Here is a 19,088-nt window from a genome sequence, read left to right on the forward strand (position 1 = left end):
CCCCAGAATCCATCCCAGACCCTTATCTGAGCATACAGCCTGGCTGGACAGGATGGGGGGGGGGGGGTGACGAGCGCCCCTCCTCCTGAACCATACCAGGCCACATGCCAAAAAGCACCTTGTCCCCATGTTGATGGGGGCAGGGGTCTTTTCCCAACAACCGTGGACTGTGTGTGGGGGGGTCTGCGGGGGGCTTATGGGAATGTGGAAGCCCCCTTTAACAAGGGAGCCCTTAGATCCCGGGCCCACCCCATGTCAATGGGTATTGGTACATCTTATCCCTACCCATTCACCAAAAAATGTGTACAAAAAAAAATAAATAAACACAAAAGACAGTTTTTGACAAGTCCTTTATTAAAAAATAAATCTATAGTGTCCCCCGATGTAAATCCATCGTCAATCACGTCACCTGCCACACCCGAATATAAGAAAAAAAAAGCCACTTCGCCTCTTCAGAAGCTCCTGCCAAATTATGGAGCAGAGCAGTGACAGCTCTTTTATAAAAAAGGGGCGGGGCCACCCGCTTACGTCAGGCTGTGGCACCGCCCCTTCTGACATCACATCATGTCATGTGACGTCAGAAGGGGGCGGTGCCATCCGCTGACATAGAGCTGTGACTCCTCTGCTCTGTCATTCGACGGGAGACTCTGAAGAGGCGAAGCAGGGTTTTTTTTTTATTTTCTATTTTTCGGCTACGGCGGGAAATTTATGCACTGCACCAGCGCAGTGCATTATGGGACACTCATCAGCAGGCAAACTTCCCGCTGAACGACCCATTTGTTCGTGTGTTTAGCAAACACACGAACAGCTGATGTTCGAGTCGAACCTCAGGCTGTCTCATCCCTATTAAACACACTTAACCACTTAAGCCCCGGAAGATTTTACCCCCTTCCTGACCAGGCCCTATTTTGCGATTCGACACTGCGTAAATTTGACGGACAATTGCGCGGTCGTGCAACGCTGTACCCAAATAAATTTGATTTCCTTTTTTTCCCACAAACAGAGCTTTCTTTTGGTGGTATTTGATCACCTGTGCGATTTTTACTTTTTGCACTATAAACAAAAAAAAGAGTGACAATTTTGAAAAAATAACAATATTTTTCACATTTTCTTTATATGAAATTCCCCCAAAAAATGTAAAAATAAAAATTTAACATTTTAGGCCAATTTGTTTTCTGCTACATATGTTTGGTAAAAAAAAAATCGCAATAAGTGCATTTTGATTGGTTTGCGCAAAAGTTATTGCGTTTAATAACTAAGGGAAATATTTTTGTAATTTTTGGTGTTTTTTTTAAAGAGTAATGGCTTCGCCTGCCTTTCTCCCTCTCCACGGGGGGATTGCGAGTGGCCAGCGGACATCGGGTCCGCTGGTCACAGTCGCGGACTTCTTAGGGAACGAGCGGGGGCGGAAGCACGCCTCCTGCGGCGCGCGCTCGCCCCCTAGAGGCTCTCAGGCTAGCGACGTAGTCCTACGTAACTTTGCCTGTACGGGGCTGAATGCCGCAGTCGTGCGGCGGCCGGCAAGCAGTCAAAGGTTGTGATGAAAATCTGATAACATTTACCACTACTGGAAAAAAAATTAAAAAAAATATTTCTTAGTTGTAGCTGCAGTCTAGTTGTTCTCTCCCTCAGAAAATGTGGTCTGGCCAATAAGGATTACACGCTTAGCAGCAAATCTGTCACATTTTTCCTTATTCAGTCTGTGAAAAGGAAAGACAATTTTTTACTTACACATGAAATCCGTCTACTCTCTCCCTCATAAATTGTGACTTATCCAATGAAGGCCTGAAAAGTGTGCCGCAATTATCTTCCATGTTTATATTTTCAATTTAAAATTAAAAGTATTTCATTTTATATTTCCAGATGGAAGATGTCACTCAGAAATTGAATCTTCCCCATACACACTTAATATCGGTGGTGCAAATCTCTAACATTTTCCCATCTTCAGTCTTCAAAGCAAGACACAATTTTATTTATTTTTTTTAATTCCATGTGCCATTTGCTTGTTCTCTCCCTCAGAAATTGTGACCTATCCAATAAAAGCTTCAAAGTTTTGCTGCAAATTTTTTTTTTTTTGTTTTTTAATTTTGAAACAAATCGGTTTTTTTTTCTTTCTTCCGTCCAGATGGAATTTTCCTGCTCAATCCCTAAGAAATTGTGGCCTGCCCAAAAATGCTTAATAGCTGTGCTGCAAAAAGATTTTCCCTTTTCAGTCTCTGAATTAACCACTTGCCGACCACCGCAAGTACATTTACTATGGCAGTCAGCCCCTACTGGGCAAAGTGACTAAGTACTACGTCACTCGCCCAGTAGCCTGAAGGGGGCGAGCGCGTGCCACCGGAGGTGAGCTCCCGCCCCCACTCGTTCACAGGCATCCCCACGCTTGTGACCGGCGGCTCCGGTGTCCGCCGGCCACTCGCGATCTCCCGCTGGAGAGGGAGAAAGGCAGGCGGCTGATGTAAACGAAGCCGTCTGTCATTCTCCCTGGTGTAACTGCAGAGAATATGATCCTGCTATGTAGGATCGTATGTCTCTGTGGTTACATCACTAGCCATGCCCCTTGACAGTTTGAATCACGCCCCTAAGGACACACTTAACCCCTTGATCACTAATAAAGTTAACCCCTTCCCTGCCAGTGTCATTTGTACAGTAACAGTGCATATGTATAGCACTGATTACTGTAGTAATGTCACTGGTACCCCCAAAAGTGTCAAAAATGTTAGTCAGGGGTCCGATCTGTCCGCCGCAATGTTGCAGTCCCGCAAAAAAAAAAAAAAATCGCAGATCGCGATCGCGAAAAAAAAACAATATAAATGACACAAATCTTTCCGATAGTTAGTAAACGCAATAACTTTTGCACAAACCAATCAAAATACGCTTATTTATTTACCAAAAATATGTAGCAGAAAACAAATTGGCCTAAAATGTTAAAAAATTTTGATTTTTACATATATTGTTATTTTTTTTAAATTGACGCTCTTTTTTTTGTTCAAAGGTGATCAAATACCACCAAAAAAAAGCTCTGTTTGTGGGGAAAAAAGGATGTCAATTTCATTTGGGTACAGCTTCGCACGACTGCGCAATTGTCCCTCAAAGTCACGCAGTGCCGAATCGCAAAATAGGTCCTGGTCTTTGAGCAGCCAAATCCTCCCGGGGTTGAGTGGTTAAGACACTTGTTTTTTACTTTCCAGATGTAATATTCCCCCTCAGCCACTGGAAGAGTGCAGCCTGTCCATACAAATATATTATCTTTGGTGCAAAACTATAAAATGTTTTCCTTTTCTGTCTCTGAAATCAAGACACAGAATTTTACCGCATCCGTCTCTCAATCCAGACACTCATTTTTTTATTTCCAGATATAATATTCGTGCTTCACCACTCAGAAATGTCAGCCGGCCATTCCAGGTTTAATATTTGTGGACAAGACTTTACATTGTAATACCTTTTTATCCCTCTATTTGGTGGGGTTGTGTGGGGCAACCCAGATATAGACAACTACAAAGGTAGAAAAAAAAATATTTAACCCATCATTTTATTTCACAATATAGAACTGAACACTTCTTTCTTCCCAGTCTCTCAATTCAAGACTCATTTTTTCAGATATATTATTCCGGCTCAATCACCCGGAAACTGCAGCCTGTCCATACTTATATCTGTAGTGCAAACCTGTAACATTTTTCCATTTTCAGTTTCCTAATAATTACATTACTTTTTATTTACAGATGCGATGTGCTTACTCTCTCCATCAATAATTGCAGCCTGTCCATTTATTTATTTCCAGATGTGAGATGTCTGCTCAGTCATTACAATTTGCAGTCTGTGCATAGAGGTCTGATATTTGTGGTGTAAAACTCTAACATTTTTGCCTTGCCGTTCTCTGAATAGAAAGACACAATTTTCTTCTCTCCGAATGTAACATGCCGGCTCAGTCTGTCTAAAAGGCACAGTGACTGCGGTGCATGACTGTAAAATGTTTGCTTTGTCAGTCTCTGAATCAAGAAATAATTATTGTTTTGTTTTTTATCTCCAGATGTAATATTCCTACCTAATAACTCACAAACTGCAGCCGGTCCATACAGACATAAAATCTATGCTGCTAAACTCTATATTTTGGCCTTCTCAGTCTCTGAATCAAGACACTATTTTTTTTTTCCAGATGTAGAACCCCCCTTAACCACTTCTGGACCCAACCTATTTCTGACACTTGCTGTTTACAAGTTAAAATCAGTTTTTTTTTTGTTAGAAAATTACTTAGAACCCCAAAACATTGTATATATATTTTTTTAGCAGAGACCCTAGAGAATAAAATGGAGATTGTTGCAAAATTTTTTATAACACCGTATTTGCACATCGGTCTTACAAACGCAATTTTTTGGGGTGAAAAATTGACTTTTTATATATAAAAAAATAAGAAAACAGTAAAGTTGGCCCATCTTTTTTTTTGTATATTGTGAAATATAATGTTACGTAAATAGATACCCATCATGCCATGCTTCAAAATTGCACACGCTTGTGGAATGGCGACAAACATTGGTACTTAAAAATCCCCATAGGTGACATTTTACACATTTCTACAGGTTACCAGTTTAGAGTTACAGAGGAGGTCTAGGTCTTAAATTATTGCTCTCGCTATAACGATCGCGGTGATACCTCACATGTGTGGTTTGAACACTGTTTACATATGTGGGCGGGACTTTCGTATGCATTTGCTTCTGCGCACAAGCTAACAAGGATGGAGCGCTTTAATTTTTTTTTCTATTTATCTTATCTTTTATTTTTACACTGTTTTTTTTTTTTTTTTTTTATTTTTGTACACTATTATTCCTATTACAAGGAATGTAAATATCATTTGTAATAGAAATAGGCATGACAGGTCCTCTTTAATGTGAGATCCGGGATCAAAAAGACCTCACACCTCACATCTACACTAAAAAAGAAAAAAAATGTAATTTTTTTTTCATAATGAAAAAAAAATGGGCTCTTTAAGTTCATTGCTAAGCAGCAACGAATGACGTCGCTCCGGTCCTCCAAGACCATAGAGTCGAATGAAGGCTATCTTGCCCTCACTGAACTTCCTGCCAGAGAACCCCGATGGATCGGATTGTTTGCCTCACTACCGGCCGGTCCGGTAAGCAGGAAAAACGTCCGTGAAGCGGTGAGGGGGGGCACCTCTCCTGCCGCCCCATAAATGTGATCCCACGGTGAATCTGCCACTGGGACCACTCTTATCTTAAAGCAGACCGCTCGCCATTGCAGAAAATACCAGGGTTATGGCAGCTATCTGATGCCATAAACCCGATATTTAACATTAAAATGCCGATGTAAAACGACACAGGGCGGTCCGGAAATGGTTAATTACTCTGTATATTATCTATTTTTTTTATACGTGATTTGTAATTTATTTTCTTTTGGAGTTTTTTTTTGTTAACTGTTTTTTTCTAAGTATAGATCTACAGTCAGGTCCATAAATATTGGGACATGGACAGGGGCGTACCATGGGGTTGGCGAGAACGGCGCCCGCCAGGGGCGCAGGCCGAGGGGGGGGGGGCGCAAAATCAATCTGTTAACAGTGTTAACAGTTGAGAGTTAGTTATTGCTCCCCGCCCCGTGCTCAGCCTGCGCCCCCAGGCAGCCTGCCATTCCTTGACAGAGCAGTACCAGCATCACTTACCCTGCCTGTTCGCGGCGGCCAAGTGTGCTGTGCTGTGGTGTCCTATTGGCTCCCCCTCCTATAAGGTCCGTCCCTCCACAGCAGCCTATTGTTCCTACCACTGCCCGGCAACTCTCAAGTGCAGAGGGTGGAAGAGAAGGGGAGGGGCGGTGCATGGTGCGAGTGCAATGAAGAAACAGTGGCTGTCTGCCTGTGGAGCAGCTGGGTGGCTGGAGGAGCCCGAAGATGGAGCCTGGAAGCCATGGACAGGTAAGGAGCCGTGACGGCCAGTGCGTTGGGGGCGCATGGCCAGGGCGCTGCCCCCCCCCACCCATCCATGCAGGTAAGTGCACTGGGGGGGGGGGGCACGCTACGCTGGTCTGCCTGCAATGAAAGGGAGCACACTGATCTCTCTGCATTGAAATGGGGCACATGCTGGTCATTCTACATTGAAGGTGGCACATGCTGGTCATTCTACATTGAAGGTGGCACATGCTGGTCATTCTACATTGAAATGGGGCACATGCTGGTCATTCTACATTGAAGGTGGCACATGCTGGTCATTCTACATTGAAGGTGGCACATGCTGGTCATTCTACATTGAAATGGGGCACATGCTGGTCATTCTACATTGAAGGTGGCACATGCTGGTCATTCTACATTGAAGGTGGCACATGCTGGTCAATCTACATTGAAATGGGGCACATGCTGGTCATTCTACATTGAAGGTGGCACATGCTGGTCATTCTACATTGAAATGGGGCACATTCTGGTCATTCTACATTGAAGGTGGCACATGCTGGTCATTCTACATTGAAATGGGGCACATGCTGGTCATTCTACATTGAAGGTGGCACATGCTGCTCATTCTACATTGAAGGTGGCACATGCTGGTCATTCTACATTGAAATTGGGCACATGCTGGTCATTCTACATTGAAATGGGGCACATGCTGGTCATTCTACATTGAAGGTGGCACATGCTGGTCATTCTACATTGAAGGTGGCACATGCTGGCCATTCTACATTGAAATGGGGCACATGCTGGTCATTCTACATTGAAGGTGGCACATGCTGGTCATTCTACATTGAAATGGGGCACATGCTGGTCATTCTACATTGAAGATGGCACATGCTGGTCATTCTACATTGAAGGTGGCACATGCTGGTCATTCTACATTGAAATGGGGCACATGCTGGTCATTCTACATTGAAGGTGGCACATGCTGGTCATTCTACATTGAAATGGGGCACATGCTGGTCATTCTACATTGAAGGTGGCACATGCTGGTCATTCTACATTGAAGGTGGCACATGCTGGTCATTCTACATTGAAATGGGGCACATGCTGGTCATTCTACATTGCAGGTGGCACATGCTGGTCATTCTACATTGAAATGGGGCACATGCTGGTCATTCTACATTGAAGGTGGCACATGCTGGTCATTCTACATTGAAGGTGGCACATGCTGGTCATTCTACATTGAAATGGGGCACGTTCTGGTCATTCTACATTGAAGGTGGCACATGCTGGTCATTCTACATTGAAATGGGGCACATGCTGGTCATTCTACATTGAAGGTGGCACATGCTGGTCATTCTACATTGAAGGTGGCACATGCTGGTCATTCTACATTGAAATGGGGCACATGCTGGTCATTCTACATTGAAATGGGGCACATGCTGGTCATTCTACATTGAAGGTGGCACATGCTGGTCATTCTACATTGAAGGTGGCACATACTGGCCATTCTACATTGAAATGGGGCACATGCTGGTCATTCTACATTGAAGGTGGCACATGCTGGTCATTCTACATTGAAATGGGACACATGCTGGTCATTCTACATTGAAGATGGCACATGCTGGTCATTCTACATTGAAGGTGGCACATGCTGGTCATTCTACATTGAAATGGGGCACATGCTGGTCATTCTACATTGAAGGTGGCACATGCTGGTCATTCTACATTGAAATGGGGCACATGCTGGTCATTCTACATTGAAGGTAGCACATGCTGGTCATTCTACATTGAAGGTGGCACATGCTGGTCATTCTACATTGAAATGGGGCACATGCTGGTCATTCTACATTGAAGGTGGCACATGCTGGTCATTCTACATTGAAATGGGGCACATGCTGGTCATTCTACATTGAAGGTGGCACATGCTGGTCATTCTACATTGAAGGTGGCACATGCTGGTCATTCTACATTGAAATGGGGCACATGCTGGTCATTCTACATTGAAATGGGGCACATGCTGGTCATTCTACATTGAAGGTGGCACATGCTGGTCATTCTACATTGAAGGTGGCACATACTGGCCATTCTACATTGAAATGGAGCACATGCTGGTCATTCTACATTGAAGGTGGCACATGCTGGTCATTCTACATTGAAATGGGGCACATGCTGGTCATTCTACATTGAAGGTGGCACATGCTGGTCATTCTACTTTGAAATGGGGCACATGCTGGTCCTTCTACATTGAAGGTGGCACATGCTGGTCATTCTACATTGAAATGGGGCACATGCTGGTCATTCTACATTGAAGGTGGCACATGCTGGTCATTCTACATTGAAATGGGGCACATGCTGGTCATTCTACATTGAAGGTGGCACATGCTGGTCATTCTACATTGAAATGGGGCACATGCTGGTAATTCTACATTGAAATGGGGAACATGCTGGTCATTCTGCATTGAAATGGGGCACATGCTGGTCATTCTACATTGAAATGGGGCACATGCTGGTCATTCTACATTGAAGGTGGCACATGCTGGTCATTCTAGATTGAAGGTGGCTCATGCTGGTCATTCTACATTGAAGGTGGCACATGCCGGTCATTCTACATTGAAACAGGGCACATGCTGGCCATTCTACATTGAAGGTGGCACATGCTGGTCATTCTACATTGAAATGGGACACATGCTGGTCATTCTACATTGAAGGTGGCACATGCTGGTCATTCTACATTGAAATGGGGCACATGCTGGTCATTCTACATTGAAATGGGGCACATGCTGGTCATTCTACATTGAAGTTGGCACATGCTGGTCATTCTACATTGAAATGGGGCACATGCTGGTCATTCTACATTGAAATGGGGCACATGCTGGTCATTCTGCATTGAATGGGGGCATGCTGGTCACTCTGCATTGAAAGAGGGCACGCTGGTCATTGTGCATTGAAAGGGGGCACACTGGTCATTGTGCATTGAAAGGGGGCACACTGGTCATTGTGCATTGAAATGGGGCACGCTGGTCATTGTGCATCCCATTTAAAGTATTTTTTTATTTTATTTAATACACTCTTATATTTAGACTCTTACGTTATTTAACCCCTTCTCCACCGCGCCATTATAAAATGACGTCGGCAGGAATCCTTTCTCAATCCGGGCGGCCGTCATATGACGTCCGCCCGGTCTCGCCGCTGCTGCGCGGCGATCGGGGGTGAGACTCGTCCCTCGGACTGAGCCCAACCCCGATCAAGGTAAACAGCCAATGAAATTGGCTGTTTACCACGTGATCGGCTGTGTCAATCACAGCCGATCACATGAGCGCGGCGATCGGGGGCGAGGCTCGTCCCTCGGACAGAGCCCATCCCCGATCTAGGTAAAGAGCCAATGAAATTGGCTCTTTACCACGTGACCGGCTGTGTCCAATCACAGCCGGTCACAAATGTCAACAGATAACAGGTAACTACCTGTGACCGTGTTCTCCTCCTCACACACTGATCCTTTGTGAGGAGGAGATTGTGGTAACAGCTAGTTACCAAGTACAGTGCACCCCAAACACACTGATTGCCCCCCCCCAATAAAGAGCACCTGTCACTAGCCCATCAAAGTACCTGTCACTAGCCCATCAAAGTATCCAAATACCTGTCACCAGCCCATCAGGTACTCTGATGACAGGTACTCGGGTACTCTGATGGGCTGGTGACAGGTACTTGAGTACTCTGATGACAGGTACACGGGTACTCTGATTACAGGTACTCGGGTACTCTGATGACAGGTACTTGGGTATTCTGATGACAGGTACTCGGGTACTCTGATGACAGGTACTCGGGTACTCTGATGACAGGTACTCTGATGATGGGTACTCGGGTACTCTGATGACAGGTACTCGGGTACTCTGATGACGGGTACTCGGGTACTCTGATGACAGGTACTTGGGTACTCTGATGACAGGTACTCGGGTACTCTGATGACGGGTACTCGGGTACTCTGATGACAGGTACTCGGGTACTCTGATGACAGGTACTCTGGTACTGTGAGTACCCATCACCGGAGTACCCGAGTACCCGTCATCGGAGTACCCGAGTACCTGTCACCTACCCATCAGAGTACCCGAGTTCCTGTCACCTACCCATCAGAGTACCCGAGTACCTTCCACCTGCTCATCAGAGTACCTGACACCTGAAGTACCCGAGTACTTGCCACCTGCTCATCAGTACCCATCACTATTAATCAGTACTCATCAGTACCTATCACTAGGGTTGAGCGATCACGGACTGTATTATTCGTGTTCGTACCGAATAATTGGATTTTTTTTACCCGAACACGGACACGAACACTTTACTGTATATTCGGGTAAAAATCCATGTTCGGTCGTTTTATTTCCAGGTTTTGCATGCTTTGGCGCGCTTTTCATGGTGGGCTTTCAACAGCCAATCAACAAGCGTTTAACTGGTGTGCCTAAGCCATCCCAGCCATGCCTGCAAATGTATCAGTAGCTGTGATTGGCCGTCTGAAGCATGTGACCAAGTCTTTATAAGTTCGAGGCAGCGCCGCAGCGGCGTCATTCTGCTGCTTAGATCAGGGAGAGAGCACCCATCAACGTGCTGGCTGCTGATTAGGGACAGACAGGCAGGAAAAAACCATTTGTGTCCGGATAGAATTGAGGGACAGGTCGGAGTGTTTTAGGCAGGGCGAGTTGTAGGCATTTTAGGGACAGAGTCTGCTGATTTTTAGGGAAAGTGTGTTCTACAAACTACAATCGACATTGCTGTGTGGGGTGGGGTCTGCACTTAGTCCCGATCTATGATCTCTTATCAATCCTGTTAGGGATAGAGTCTGCTGATTTTTAGGGAAGTCTGTTCTACAAACTACAATCGATATTGCTGTGTGGGGTGGGGTCTGCACTTAGTCCCGATCTACAATCTCTTATCAATCCTGTTAGGGATAGAGTCTGCTGATTTTTAGGGAAAGTGTGTTCTACAAACTACAATTGATATTGCTGTGTGGGGTGGGGTCTGCACTCAGTCCCGATCTACGATCTCTTATCAATCCTGTTAGGGATAGAGTCTGCTGATTTTTAGGGAAAGTGTGTTCTACAAACTACAATCAATATTGCTGTGTGGTGTGGGATAGGAGATAGGCAGGTGTCAGTGATCCACATCCATTTTGCTGTGTGTGGGCTGCAGTGAACACAATCTTTTTGGGGTGCAGTGAACACAATCTTTTTGGGGTACAGTGAACACAATATTTTTGGGGTGCAGTGAACACAATATTTGTGGGGTGCAGTGAACACAATCTTGGTGCAGTGAACACAGTCTTTTTGTTGTGCAGTGAACGAAATCCTTTTGGGGTGCAGTGAACACAATCTTTGTGGGGTGCAGTGAACACAATCTTTGTGGGGTGCAGTGAACAAAATCCTTTTGGGGTGCAGTGAACACAATCTTTTTGGGGTGCAGTGAACAAAATCCTTTTGGGGTGCAGTGAATACAATCTTTGTGGGGTGCAGTGAACAAAATCCTTTTGGGGTGCAGTGAACACAATATTTGTGGGGTGCAGTGAACACAATCTTTTTGGGGTGCAGTGAATAAAATCCTTTTGGGGTGCAGTGAACACAATCTTTGTGGGGTGCAGTGAACACAATCTTTGTGGTCTGCAGTGAACAAAATCCTTTTGGGGTGCAGAGAACAAAATCCTTTTGGAGTGCAGTGAACACAATCTTTGTGGGGTGCAGTGAACAAAATCCTTTTGGGGTGCAGTGAACACAATCTTTGTGGGGTGCAGTGAACACAATCCTTTTGGGGTGCAGTGAACACAATCTTTGTGGGGTGCAGTGAACACAATCTTTTTGGGGTACAGTGAACACAATCTTTGTGGGGTGCAGTGAACACAATCTTTTTGGGGTGCAGTGAACACAATCTTTTTGGGGTACAGTGAACACAATCTCATACTTCTGAAGATTTGAGGGTGCTGCCTGTTCCATACTCCTACTCCTCATCCATCCTTTTAGGGGTACAAACAATAGTAATTGGGGCCTAGTGTGGTTGTGTACGTGTGAGATACATACACTTTTTTTGATCATATTTCCTATTCCGCTATTCAATAAAAACCTTTGGGGATCAATTAAATTGCGGGATAGTCTGTGTCGGTACGTGTGAGATCAACCTTTCCAAGTTTTTGAGGTTCATCTCATACTTCTGAAGATTTGAGGGTGATGCCTGTTCCATAATCCTCCTACTCCTCATCCATCCTTTTAGGGGTACAAACAATAGTAATTGGAGCCTAGTGTGGTTGTGTACGTGTGAGATACATACACTTTTTTTGATCATATTTCCTATTCCGCTATTCAATAAAAACCTTTGGGGATCAATTAAATTGTGGGATAGTCTGTGTCGGTACGTGTGAGATCCACCTTTCCAAGTTTTTGAGGTTCATCTCATACTTCTGAAGATTTGAGGGTGCTGCCTGTTCCATACTCCTACTCCTCATCCATCCTTCTAGGGGTACAAACAATAGTAATTGGGGCCTAGTGTGGTTGTGTACGTGTGAGATACATACACTTTTTTTGATCATATTTCCTATTCCGCTATTCAATAAAAACCTTTGGGGATCAATTAAATTGCGGGATAGTCTGTGTCGGTACGTGTGAGATCAACCTTTCCAAGTTTTTGAGGTTCATCTCATACTTCTGAAGATTTGAGGGTGCTGCCTGTTCCATACTCCTCCTACTTCTCATCCATCCTTTTAGGAGTACAAACAATAGTAATTGGAGCCTAGTGTGGTTGTGTACGTGTGAGATACATACACTTTTTTTGATCATATTTCCTATTCCGCTATTCAATAAAAACCTTTGGGGATCAATTAAATTGCGGGATAGTCTGTGTCGGTACGTGTGAGATCAACCTTTCCAAGTTTTTGAGGTTCATCTCATACTTCTGAAGATTTGAGGGTGCTGCCTGTTCCATACTCCTACTCCTCATCCATCCTTTTAGGGGTACAAACAATAGTAATTGGGGCCTAGTGTGGTTGTGTACGTGTGAGATACATACACTTTTTTTGATCATATTTCCTATTCCGCTATTCAATAAAAACCTTTGGGGATCAATTAAATTGCGGGATAGTCTGTGTCGGTACGTGTGAGATCAACCTTTCCAAGTTTTTGAGGTTCATCTCATACTTCTGAAGATTTGAGGGTGCTGCCTGTTCCATACTCCTCCTACTCCTCATCCATCCTTTTAGGGGTACAAACAATAGTAATTGGAGCCTAGTGTGGTTGTGTACGTGTGAGATACATACACTTTTTTTGATCATATTTCCTATTCCGCTATTCAATAAAAACCTTTGGGGATCAATTAAATTGCGGGATAGTCTGTGTCGGTACGTGTGAGATCCACCTTTCCAAGTTTTTGGGGTTCATCTCATACTTCTGAAGATTTGAGGGTGCTGCCTGTTCCATACTCCTCCTACTCCTCATCCTGCCTTTAGGGGTACAAACAGTAGTAATTGGGGCCTAGTGTGCTTCTGTACATGTGAGATACATACACTTTTTTTGATCATATTTCCTATTCCGCTATTCAATAAAAACCTTTGGGGATCAATTAAATTGCGGGATAGTCTGTGTTGGTACGTGTGAGATCCACCTTTCCAAGTTTTTGAGGTTCATCTCATACTTCTGAAGATTTGAGGGTGCTGCCTGTTCCATACTCCTCCGACTCCTCATCCATCCTTTTAGGGGTACAAACAATAGTAATTGGGGCCTAGTATGGTTGTGTAAGTGTGAGATACATACACTTTTTTGGATCATATTTCCTATTCCGCTATTCAATAAAAACCTTTGGGGATCAATTAAATTGCGGGATAGTCTGTGTCGGCACGTGTGAGATCCACCTTTCCAAGTTTTTGAGGTTCATCTCATACTTCTGAAGATTTGAGGGTGCTGCCTGTTCCATACTCCTCCTACTCCTCATCCATCCTTTTAGGGGTACAAACAATAGTAATTGGAGCCTAGTGTGGTTGTGTACGTGTGAGATACATACACTTTTTTTGATCATATTTCCTATTCCGCTATTCAATAAAAACCTTTGGGGATCAATTAAATTGCGGGATAGTCTGTGTCGGTACGTGTGAGATCCACCTTTCCAAGTTTTTGGGGTTCATCTCATACTTCTGAAGATTTGAGGGTGCAGCCTGTTCCATACTCCTCCTACTCCTCATCCTGCCTTTACGGGTACAAACAGTAGTAATTGGGGCCTAGTGTGCTTCTGTACGTGTGAGATACATACACTTTTTTGGATCATATTTCCTATTCCGCTATTCAATAAAAACCTTTGGGGATCAATTAAATTGCGGGATAGTCTGTGTTGGTACGTGTGAGATCCACCTTTCCAAGTTTTTGAGGTTCATCTCATACTTCTGAAGATTTGAGGGTGCTGCCTGTTCCATACTCCTCCTACTCCTCATCCATCCTTTTAGGGGTACAAACAATAGTAATTGGGGCCTAGTGTGGTTGTGTACGTGTGAGATACATACACTTTTTTGGATCATATTTCCTATTCCGCTATTCAATAAAAACCTTTGGGGATCAATTAAATTGCAGGATAGTCTGTGTCGGTACGTGTGAGATCAACCTTTCCAAGTTTTTGAGGTTCATCTCATACTTCTGAAGATTTGAGGGTGCTGCCTGTTCCATACTCCTACTCCTCATCCATTCTTTTAGGGGTACAAACAATAGTAATTGAGGCCTAGTGTGGTTGTGTACGTGTGAGATACATACACTTTTTTTGATCATATTTCCTATTCCGCTATTCAATAAAAACCTTTGGGGATCAATTAAATTGCGGGATAGTCTGTGTCGGTACGTGTGAGATCAACCTTTCCAAGTTTTTGAGGTTCATCTCATACTTCTGAAGATTTGAGGGTGCTGCCTGTTCCATACTCCTCCTACTCCTCATCCATCCTTTTAGGGGTACAAACAATAGTAATTGGGGCCTAGTGTGGTTGTGTACGTGTGAGATACATACACTTTTTTTGATCATATTTCCTATTCCGCTATTCAATAAAAACCTTTGGGGATCAATTAAATTGCGGGATAGTCTGTGTCGGTACGTGTGAGATCCACCTTTCCAAGTTTTTGGGGTTCATCTCATACTTCTGAAGATTTGAGGGTTCTGCCTGTTCCATACTCCTCCTACTCCTCATCCTGCCTTTAGGGGTACAAACAGTAGTAATTGGGGCCTAGTGTGCTTCTGTACGTGTGAGATACATACACTTTTTTTGGATCATATTTCCTATTCCGCTATTCAATAAAAACCTTTGGGGATCAATTAAATTGCGGGATAGTCTGTGTTGGTACATGTGAGATCCACCTTTCCAAGTTTTTGAGGTTCATCTCATACTTCTGAAGATTTGAGGGTGCTGCCTGTTCCATACTCCTCCTACTCCTCATCCATCCTTTTAGGGGTACAAACAATAGTAATTGGGGCCTAGTATGGTTGTGTAAGTGTGAGATACATACACTTTTTTGGATCATATTTCCTATTCCGCTATTCAATAAAAACCTTTGGGGATCAATTCAATTGTGGGATAGTCTGTGTCGGTACGTGTGAGATCAACCTTTCCAAGTTTTTGGGGTTCATCTCATACTTCTGAAGATTTGAGGGTGCTGCCTGTTCCATACTCCTCCTACTCCTCATCCATCCTTTTAGGGGTACAAACAATAGTAATTGGGGCCTAGTGTGGTTGTGTACGTGTGAGATACATACACTTTTTTGGATCATATTTCCTATTCCGCTATTCAATAAAAACCTTTGGGGATCAATTAAATTGCGGGATAGTCTGTGTTGGTACGTGTGAGATCCACCTTTCCAAGTTTTTGAGGTTCATCTCATACTTCTGAAGATTTGAGGGTGCTGCCTGTTCCATACTCCTCCTACTCCTCATCCATCCTTTTAGGGGTACAAACAATAGTAATTGGGGCCTAGTGTGGTTGTGTACGTGTGAGATACATACACTTTTTTGGATCATATTTCCTATTCCGCTATTCAATAAAAACCTTTGGGGATCAATTAAATTGCGGGATAGTCTGTGTCGGTACGTGTGAGATCCACCTTTCCAAGTTTTTGGGGTTCATCTCATACTTCTGAAGATTTGAGGGTGCAGCCTGTTCCATACTCCTCCTACTCCTCATCCTGCCTTTAGGGGTACAAACAGTAGTAATTGGGGCCTAGTGTGCTTCTGTACGTGTGAGATACATACACTTTTTTTGATCATATTTCCTATTCCGCTATTCAATAAAAACCTTTGGGGATCAATTAAATTGCGGGATAGTCTGTGTTGGTACGTGTGAGATCCACCTTTCCAAGTTTTTGAGGTTCATCTCATACTTCTGAAGATTTGAGGGTGCTGCCTGTTCCATACTCCTCCTACTCCTCATCCATCCTTTTAGGGGTACAAACAATAGTAATTGGGGCCTAGTGTGCTTCTGTACGTGTGAGATACATACACTTTTTTGGATCATATTTCCTATTCCGCTATTCAATAAAAACCTTTGGGGATCAATTAAATTGCAGGATAGTCTGTGTACGTACGTGTGAGATCAACCTTTCCAAGTTTTTGAGGTTCATCTCATACTTCTGAAGATTTGAGGGTTCTGCCTGTTCCATACTCCTCCTACTCCTCATCCTGCCTTTAGGGGTACAAACAGTAGTAATTGGGGCCTAGTGTGCTTCTGTACGTGTGAGATACATACACTTTTTTTGGATCATATTTCCTATTCCGCTATTCAATAAAAACCTTTGGGGATCAATTAAATTGCGGGATAGTCTGTGTTGGTACATGTGAGATCCACCTTTCCATGTTTTTGAGGTTCATCTCATACTTCTGAAGATTTGAGGGTGCTGCCTGTTCCATACTCCTCCTACTCCTCATCCATCCTTTTAGGGGTACAAACAATAGTAATTGGGGCCTAGTATGGTTGTGTAAGTGTGAGATACATACACTTTTTTGGATCATATTTCCTATTCCGCTATTCAATAAAAACCTTTGGGGATCAATTAAATTGCGGGATAGTCTGTGTCGGTAGGTGTGAGATCCACCTTTCCAAGTTTTTGGGGTTCATCTCATACTTCTGAAGATTTGAGGGTTCTGCCTGTTCCATACTCCTCCTACTCCTCATCCTGCTTTTAGGGGTACAAACAGTAGTAATTGGGGCCTAGTGTGCTTCTGTACGTGTGAGATACATACACTTTTTTTGGATCATATTTCCTATTCCGCTATTCAATAAAAACCTTTGGGGATCAATTAAATTGCGGGATAGTCTGTGTTGGTACATGTGAGATCCACCTTTCCAAGTTTTTGAGGTTCATCTCATACTTCTGAAGATTTGAGGGTGCTGCCTGTTCCATACTCCTCCTACTCCTCATCCATCCTTTTAGGGGTACAAACAATAGTAATTGGGGCCTAGTATGGTTGTGTAAGTGTGAGATACATACACTTTTTTGGATCATATTTCCTATTCCGCTATTCAATAAAAACCTTTGGGGATCAATTAAATTGCGGGATAGTCTGTGTCGGTACGTGTGAGATCAACCTTTCCAAGTTTTTGAGGTTCATCTCATACTTCTGAAGATTTGAGGGTGCTGCCTGTTCCATACTCCTCCTACTCCTCATCCATCCTTTTAGGGGTACAAACAATAGTAATTGGGGCCTAGTGTGGTTGTGTACGTGTGAGATACATACACTTTTTTTGATCATATTTCCTATTCCGCTATTCAATAAAAACCTTTGGGGATCAATTAAATTGCGGGATAGGCTGTGTCGGTACGTGTGAGATCCACCTTTCCAAGTTTTTGGGGTTCATCTCATACTTTTGAAGATTTGAGGGTTCTGCCTGTTCCATACTCCTCCTACTCCTCATCCTGCCTTTAGGGGTACAAACAGTAGTAATTGGGGCCTAGTGTGCTTCTGTACGTGTGAGATACATACACTTTTTTTGGATCATATTTCCTATTCCGCTATTCAATAAAAACCTTTGGGGATCAATTAAATTGCGGGATAGTCTGTGTTGGTACATGTGAGATCCACCTTTCCAAGTTTTTGAGGTTCATCTCATACTTCTGAAGATTTGAGGGTGCTGCCTGTTCCATACTCCTCCTACTCCTCATCCATCCTTTTAGGGGTACAAACAATAGTAATTGGGGCCTAGTATGGTTGTGTAAGTGTGAGATACATACACTTTTTTGGATCATATTTCCTATTCCGCTATTCAATAAAAACATTTGGGGATCAATTCAATTGTGGGATAGTCTGTGTCGGTACGTGTGAGATCAACCTTTCCAAGTTTTTGGGGTTCATCTCATACTTCTGAAGATTTGAGGGTGCTGCCTGTTCCATACTCCTCCTACTCCTCATCCATCCTTTTAGGGGTACAAACAATAGTAATTGGGGCCTAGTGTGCTTCTGTACGTGTGAGATACATACACTTTTTTTGGATCATATTTCCTATTCCGCTATTCAATAAAAACCTTTGGGGATCAATTAAATTGCGGGATAGTCTGTGTTGGTACGTGTGAGATCCACCTTTCCAAGTTTTTGAGGTTCATCTCATACTTCTGAAGATTTGAGGGTGCTGCCTGTTCCATACTCCTCCTACTCCTCATCCATCCTTTTAGGGGTACAAACAATAGTAATTGGGGCCTAGTGTGCTTCTGTACGTGTGAGATACATACACTTTTTTGGATCATATTTCCTATTCCGCTATTCAATAAAAACCTTTGGGGATCAATTAAATTGCAGGATAGTCTGTGTACGTACGTGTGAGATCAACCTTTCCAAGTTTTTGAGGTTCATCTCATACTTCTGAAGATTTGAGGGTTCTGCCTGTTCCATACTCCTCCTACTCCTCATCCTGCCTTTAGGGGTACAAACAGTAGTAATTGGGGCCTAGTGTGCTTCTGTACGTGTGAGATACATACACTTTTTTTGGATCATATTTCCTATTCCGCTATTCAATAAAAACCTTTGGGGATCAATTAAATTGCGGGATAGTCTGTGTTGGTACATGTGAGATCCACCTTTCCATGTTTTTGAGGTTCATCTCATACTTCTGAAGATTTGAGGGTGCTGCCTGTTCCATACTCCTCCTACTCCTCATCCATCCTTTTAGGGGTACAAACAATAGTAATTGGGGCCTAGTATGGTTGTGTA

Source organism: Pelophylax lessonae (assembly GCF_965119305.1).
Source record: "Pelophylax lessonae genome assembly, chromosome: 1".
NCBI classification, from domain to species: domain Eukaryota; kingdom Metazoa; phylum Chordata; class Amphibia; order Anura; family Ranidae; genus Pelophylax; species Pelophylax lessonae.